The sequence below is a fragment of the Procambarus clarkii genome, chromosome 23 (assembly GCF_040958095.1).
Source record: "Procambarus clarkii isolate CNS0578487 chromosome 23, FALCON_Pclarkii_2.0, whole genome shotgun sequence".
NCBI lineage: Eukaryota > Metazoa > Arthropoda > Malacostraca > Decapoda > Cambaridae > Procambarus > Procambarus clarkii.
In genome coordinates, this window is record NC_091172.1 from 29760614 (window position 1) to 29768663 (window position 8050).

Consider the following 8050-nt stretch of genomic DNA (forward strand, 5'->3'; position numbering starts at 1 on the left):
TTTTGAAGTTTCTAATCTTTTATGTACGTTCTTAATCGGTAGATTTTAAGAATCTAAACTAGCAGGATTTACAGGTAGTCATATGTGGTAAAAATGCTTGCTTCTTTATTGACAGCAGAGGAGCGTTAGTCTTTAAATAGCAGACGCCCAGTATATCAGAATATTGTGATAGTGTAAAGAGAATGTTAAGAGACTAGAAAAAACTGGGTATTAAGTAAGATTCGTGTGGATCCCTTAACATGTGGGAATACTGTTGAATGAGGTAGTTGATGACATAGCGAAGAGAGCCACTGAAAAAACTCTTGTTGATGTATGTCGGTTAACCTTGAAACAAATAAACAAGACTCGGGTGATTCAGGAGGGTGAAGAAATGATAGAGAATGGCAATGGTGGACAGTAACACACTTAAGAATTATTCAATAATAAATACAAATTCGTCCTTCACTTATGGTAAAGGAAAGTCTACTTGGAAGGATTCAATTCACATGAGATTACGATTAAGATATAAATATATCTGGCAAGACGGTGTTGATGTCGGTGAAAAAGATAGTGTAAATTATGTAGTATGCCGCACGCCCACACCTTAGAACATTGTGTATTAGTGTCACCTTGTTGAAAAATATAGAAATAAGGAAATAGTGTACCACATAAAATTGTTTGTGTGATAATGGTATAATAGACAGTATACTTAGGAGCTACAAGAATTTTGCCCCAAGAAGGTAACAATTATATGCTGTACTTGCTGTATGCAATGTTAAATGGGATTCTTGTACTGTTATGTCTTTGTACTCACTGAATTTGTGCGCCCCTTGAGGGACTTGAAGTAGAGGGGGGTAGAAATAGCCTAAGCTACTCTATCCCTTTGAGATGTATTTATTGCTTATCTCAATAAACATACTTTAACTTAACTTGAACTAGCAGATTTAAGTCGATCCCAATCTTGGCGCTAATGCTTCCTAGGAGAGGATAATCGTGGACCAGACAAAACTACCCTAACAGTAGCAATCTTGTGGTAGATGGCCCCAAACTGACAGGTCTATACAGCACCAAGGTAGTTTCCTGCTACAACTAAGACGTAGAATCGAACGATTCCTGCGTAATGTAAGTGCGTTAGAATGTGTTCACGCAAAAACTACACTGGGCGATACAGTCACGGCTTTGCTTCACGGGGTCTTCCGCTTGTTACCCACATGGTTAGTGTGGTACCGAACCTGTGTTCCCACAGTAATGTCTGATAAAACTTTGTTCTTGCATTCTTGTGCAGCCACTATCACGTATGGCGTCTCTGGCAAATCCTGAATAGCATGGTTTCCCTACTTGTGACCCCAACACCTCCCAAAAAAAAAATAACCAGGTACTCATTTTACTGTAGACACACTACAGTTGAGGCTTGACGCCCAGTAAATCTTACCCAGCCATGAACATCAGAGGTCCACGGTTGTTCGTCCTACCAGCGAGCATCAGAAATATTACAGGAACAACCGTGGACATCTTCAAGAGGAAACAATCTAGTTTCCTTCAAGGAGTGCCTGACCAACCGGGCTGTGGTGGGTATGTGGGCCTGCGGGCCGGTCAAAGCAACAGCCTTGTGGGCCAAACTGTCAAGTCTGGCCTCGGGCCGGGCTTGGGGAATACAACTCCTAGAACCCTCATCAACCAGGTAAACCAGGATACGAACAGAGGACAAAGTGCTAGCGTAACGCCAGGAGAGTGTCTTGCCACTACACCACGGGAATACATGGTGTTAAATGCTACTTGACGGTTGCTCCGAAATGTCATTTTGTGGGTGTAACGTTAGAGAAGTGTGTTTTATTGTTCACTTGAAGTTGTTGGGTGCTTCCATTTCAAGTTTTGTGGTCTGCCTAAAATATTGCGGTTGCGTGTTTACTCATATCAAACAGGAGTATTGGATATTAACGTCAGGCAAGACCACTTACGTGATGAGGGAGGTGGGCTTTGTTAGACTGCTAACTAACCAACGTGTCTACCTTTTATATACCAGATATAAGGGGGCGATCTTCCTCTAGAAGGTAAAAATAGTTTCTTACGTGGGCGCCGTGCCTAGTACCCATACCATGGTAGAACTGTTATGAACTACTTTAGTGAGGCCGTTTGAGATTCGTGGGAAAATTAACTGAAGCTCATGTTGATGTTCTGAAAATTATCCATTTATCTCCCACCCACTCCTTGCATAACAGCCAACATTGTCGGTATGTATAATCGCCTAAGTATAGGTAATCCACTCCCTCCCCACTCTCTATAGTCTTCCCACATGATGGTGACTAATACGTAATTGTTTTTTTGTCACCTACAATTTCTTTAATAAATTAGTGTTTTAAGTTATTACGGTGCTTTCTCAGCCGCGAGGAAGGTTGTGCGATGCGGTTTACCACCCATCAATTCTTGCCAGATTGGACTAAAACTATAGAAGTGGACTATTTTTACCTGATTTGAACAAATCCACAAGGGCCGTGACGAGCATTCGAACCTGCGTCCAGGAGCATCCCAGACGCTGCCTTAATACCCCCTTTGACATTTACCTGATTTACTTGAGGGCCACTAACCCTATTGGCCTCAACGAGGACACGAAGCCGGCGGCTTGTCTAAAGTCCCACCATTTGCCTTTATCTTTTCAAGGTAGATTTTAAAATATGTTTTGGCATCTACGGCTTCGGCAATAACGCCTGTGGGTGAAAAAGCCTCGTCTATTACACACATCGATTGATTGATAAAGACTAAGCCTCCCAAGAGGTGGCACGGGCATGAATAGCCCGAAAGACAATCACAATGACGTGATATATCAAGTGAACAAATTCACAACGGGGGGGGGAACACCGCTCCTGTGCCAGGCAAGTTACGGGCTCACCATAGCCCGTGCTACTTGGCAGTTTTGTCCTTGGTGATGTCCTCCGATTATTCCGCACATTTGATGGTGCTACACAGCCTTCCCGGTTTGGTGCTTTCTTTTTGATAATTACTTACTTGGAACTTTTGTTCTAAGTAGCTAAATCTAAAACATCCTCCGCAAGGGGCCATGATCAAGGGCTTATCCCCGACCTTGTGGCTTTGTTCATCGCCTGTTGCCAGATTGCCAGTCCCACAACGTGGCTTGTTGATCTTGAAGCCGTTGCTCCTTGTTTGTTACATCTCTTTTTGCAGAAATTGTGCGGACCAACATCCTCTAACTAGTTCAGTATTTAAAAAAACAAAAATTGAAATTTTGTTTGTAAACCCCCAGAGCTGCTAATTGAATTTCTCTACTCGTAGGTATCGTAATCATTCATGACATTATATAACAACGTCCCAATGTCTCCACTAGCATGGGAGACGTCTCCCGTCACGCAGGGTGCAGGCAGATCTCCAGTATCAGCTCTTGATACTGGTAATGGCTCAAAAGGGCCACCACTTACGGGCTATTCATGCCCGTGCCACCTTTTGGGTGGCTTAATTTTCATCAATCAATCTCCACGAGTCTCTTTGGACAGCTGGCAGTAACCAACGAGCTTCCCGTCAGGTCAAACGGTCAACCTGCCAAGTGTAGAGGAACAATCTGGGTACAATACAAAGTCAGGAGGACGCATATATAAGACTGAAGGAGATAGCACCAGCACACGGGAGACATCTCCCGTCACGCAGGGTGCAGTCGCACCTCCACAGATCTCCAGTATCATCTATTGATACTGGTAATGGCTTAAAATGGCCACCACTTACGGGCTATTTATGCCCGTGCCACCTTTTGGGTGCCTTAATCTTCATCAATCAATCAATCAGCACCAGCACCAAGTTACAGCCCCGCTCTTGTGCCAGGTAAGTCCACTACGGGCTCATCATAGCCCGTGCTACTTGGAACTTTTTTATTCCAAGTAGCGAATCTTAAACAACAACACGACCAGCAGACTTTGACCCAAATATCAGAGTAAGAACAAATCCACAAGGGCCGTGACGAGGATTCGAACCTACGTCCGAGCACATCCCAGACGCTGCCTTAATCAGAGTAAGAAGATTATCACGAATAACCGAACTCAATTACGGGCTCACCATAGCCCGTTATACATGGACATTTCGTTCTGAGTAGCTAAATCTAAAACAGCAGCAGCAGCAGATATTCTTTACGGGCTATTCATGCCGGTGCCACCTCTTGGGATGGGTTAATCTTCATCAATCAAGGACTGAGGACTGACAACTGAGATGTGCACGCAACACGGTATATACCACACCAGGACTTAGGTCTCCCGGTGATATTAAAGGAGACCTGGTAACCTACTAGCTAACCATCCAATTCCCTTGGATCGACACAATCAATTTGCAACTATCCTTTTACAACATAAATCTTTCCTATGTTGTTTTAGATTCAGCTACTTAGAACAAAAGTTTCAAAGTAGCACGGGCTATGGTGAGCCCGTAGTGGACTTACCTGGCACAGGAGCGGGGCTGTAACTGGGGATCTTTCCTAACATCTATACCACCTATATACGGCTACTTGTGCCCGCGTCTCCACTGAGGTGGCTTAATCTTCTTCACAGCACCAGCTGTCCCCGCTCCTGTGCCAGGTAAGTCCACTACGGGCTCACCATAGCCCGTGCTACTTGGAACTTGTTCCGAGTAGCTTAATCTATAACAACAACAACAACCAGCTGTCTAGTTTCAACTCGGCCACTAGGCGCTTCGCATAGTGTTTCCGCCCGACACGCTGTGTTAGTGGATTTTGCAAGAATGTAACAATATCAATATTATATACTCTCACAAACCCCCCTTGTACCTTCTTGTAAACAAAATAAACGCATGCCTGCCTCGGAGCATGGCCTCGGATACCATAGTGGTGAAGTTTAAGTAAGACGTAGTTATGGTTTACAGTATCACAGGCCTTTCCAGGAAGAGGTCAATGAAGAGGGCAATTGGGAACCCGGTTTTTGTCAAGGGCTGTGTAGATTATATTAAGCAGATTAATAATGGTATCATTGGTACTCTTTTTGAGAACGGAAGGCAAACTGACAGAGATTTAATATGTTGAGTTTTACAAAGTAAGAATAGAGCTATTTATAAATGATTTTTTTCAAGTATTGTTGAAAATATAAGTTGACTTGATATTGGTCTGTAATTGTTTGTCAGCTCCTTTATAAACTGGCGGCACGCTTGTTTTTTTAAGGATATTGGGAAAAATATGAAATTCTAGAGATTTGTAGAATAGCAGAGTTATGGGTAGTGCAAGAGCAGAGGCAGCACTCTTATATATTACAGATGGTATTTCATTAATGCTCCCAGCTTTGGTTTTAAGTGATTAAATTATGAATATATTATTTGTCGGGCTGACTGGTAAAAGGAGTAGAGAGTTAGGATAGCTGCCTGTGAGATATGTAGTAACTCTTGGGTCTCTTGGGTCTTGGTATGTTTAGGTCTCTGGGATTTTTCTGGCAAGGTTAGCACCAATTGATGAAAAGAAGCTATTGAATTCAGTTGCAATATCAAAGTCTTGCACTCAGTCAATCTCTGCCGCAAATACTAACAATGGCCAACAGAACCTAACCATCTTGGTTAAGTCTAACTATTATACACATTCTGTTATGAAATTTTATAAAATACAAATTTGAATAAGCAATACGTTAAAATTTTAATGACTGCATCTTGGGCGATGGCCGCTTCTTTAACGAGCCTGGCCTGAGAACAGGTTGTTAAAGCAACGTAACCAAAACACAGTATCTGATCTTATACAGCAAGCCTAACTATGCCTAAACCCACTATGCATATTATTTATATTTGAGAAAAATACTTTAATTATACCATACGAATGGTTCGTTATGTCAGTTGATGGGTGTTCATGTCAAATACTAAGTTATTAAACTCTACCTACACTTTGGCTCAATGTTGTGCTACATGATGCTTAGATTTCATACACCGTTAAGTTACTAATACCTTTTATATGTAGAGTATAGTTAGTATACTAGTATAGTTAGTATACTAGTAGAGTTAGTATCACTGATGTTTAGTGTTGATGGTTCCAGTTATACTTACCTCGCTGTTGTGAACAAGGCGTGTAGCTAATGTGACAGGTCATGCAAGCAAAAAACAGTTTATATTGAAATCGAGTACAAATGTTGCCTTGTTGCGGGGCAAATGGATGCGAGCACTTTGAGGGACGAAATTTATATAGTAACATTGAGGGATTAAATTGATATAATCCCTTTGGGGGATTAAATTAATGTACATCCATTGAGGAACCACATTAATGCACTTTGTATAAAAAATTATAAATTAATATTATAATATATTAGCATATTGTGTATATATAGGCATAGGTTAGGTTAGGTCAGGTGTTTAGGTTCTGTTGGCGATTATTTGTATTTGTAGTACGTGGGTGAAGCATTTACAGCGTTGTGATTCGAACAAAATTCGTCAGTGAAACACTTGTTCCGGATATGTTCGAAGGTCAGCAGTTGTGAGTAGTGTGTAAACCGCTTTTCATTCATAAACAGGGGGTTTGGCGGGTGCATGGAATCACTTTTGGATCTTTGTTTGGAGGACGGGCTGTGTTATTGATTCCTGAGGCCACAACTCTGAATATTTCGGAGTTGTTGGTTAGTTCGCGGGCGGGCGGCCCCGAGCTGCTCAGTTCTGGCCTTCACCTTGTACAGTTTGGACTCCTCGCCTGTGGTTGGACAGATTTTTTTTGCACTCTGAAGTATATATCAACTATTTCTGGGGAACTTTTAAGATTTATATTTTCCCATTTTTATTGTCTTAGAATTTCAAAGTGCATTACTGTGTTTATATTGTGGAAGCCCGATCAGTTTATTGTTTTAATTTCTTTCCAGGTTTGGTGATGTCTAGACAGCAGCTTATTATGTTGGTGGCGGGGGTAATTTTGGCCCAGTACATATACATGTTAATCGGATTTTACTGGAAGGGACAAGCTAAAATAGCGCTTAAACCTAACTATGCTCACAGTATTTTGCTGATTGCAGCTGAAAGTACTTTAAACTTTTACTTGACTCTCAACAAAGATCCAGAGACCATGTTGAGAAAAATGAGACTTTCTGCTGCAAAAATACAACAGGGATCCTCTGAAAACTCAAAATCTGCAGACTTGTTATTAGAAAAGGCGTTTAAGTCGCTGGGAAAGAGTACCCAGAGAGCTAAAGATTTGGTAGATTTTCTAAGTGTTTCAGGACGCGGTCTCCTGGAATTTGATATGTTTGATGATATTGAAGAAAATTGAATTGCTACAAAGGCACAACCTCCATTTTTAATAATGTTAATAAAGAGTTTTTAATTTCGTTTAGTCTTGCTACTAATACCTAGATAAGCCACCTCTTAACGGTGCAATTGTCCAGTTCATAATTGGTCGGTAAGACTTTATAGCCGACCCCAACAGGTTGTGGTCGGTAATCAATGGAGCATAAATGGTTGTATACAAAGTACATTGCGTTTGAGTACATAGCATGAATTTACATTCTTGCAAATCCACTAGCACGCATGGCATTTCGGTAGCGTAAGAAATTGTCAAAAGGAAGGCGCCAAACCAGAAACGCTGTAACACCACCAAATGTGCAGAGTAATCGGAGGACACTAAATATCACCAAGGATGCCAATAAGAGAACAAACGCATGAGGCGGACGATATCAAAAGTATCCTATTCACCAAGAATTCTAGTGACCGCGAGGGACGGTAATAAAGCAAGACAGGCTCGTCCTGGAAGTCATAACATTCAACAAAGATATGCACGACTGTAAGAGGGACAATGCAATTCTGAACAATAAGGCCTGTGCCTTATTGTCCAGAAAGATGGCGCTCCATTAAGTGACAGTTAAGCATGTATGGCAAATGAGCAACCTCGCCAGAGTCGTTTCCCATCGCTGGTTAGTGGCAGGAGGAGGGCCGTGAGAACAACTTTTTAGAGTACGCAATTTGTTACCAGTAACAGAAGACCAGCATTCCTGCCAACGGGTAAGGATGGAGGAATGAATAACTGGGTAAAAGTCTGAGTAAGGAATAGCTTTACAGGAAATGGGACAAGAGCGGACAGCTTTCCTAGCGGCAGTGTCTGCACGCTTAT

General features: G+C 41.9%; 1 long non-coding RNA gene across 1 annotated transcript; it reads left to right on the forward strand.

Annotated features, from left to right (window-relative positions):
• Positions 1-6513: 6513 nt before the first annotated feature.
• On the forward strand, positions 6514-7270 carry LOC123764159 (uncharacterized). Its single transcript, XR_006773528.2, has 2 exons — positions 6514-6676; positions 6810-7270. It is a non-coding gene; the product is annotated as an uncharacterized lncRNA (long non-coding RNA).
• The last annotated feature ends 780 nt before the right edge of the window (positions 7271-8050 follow it).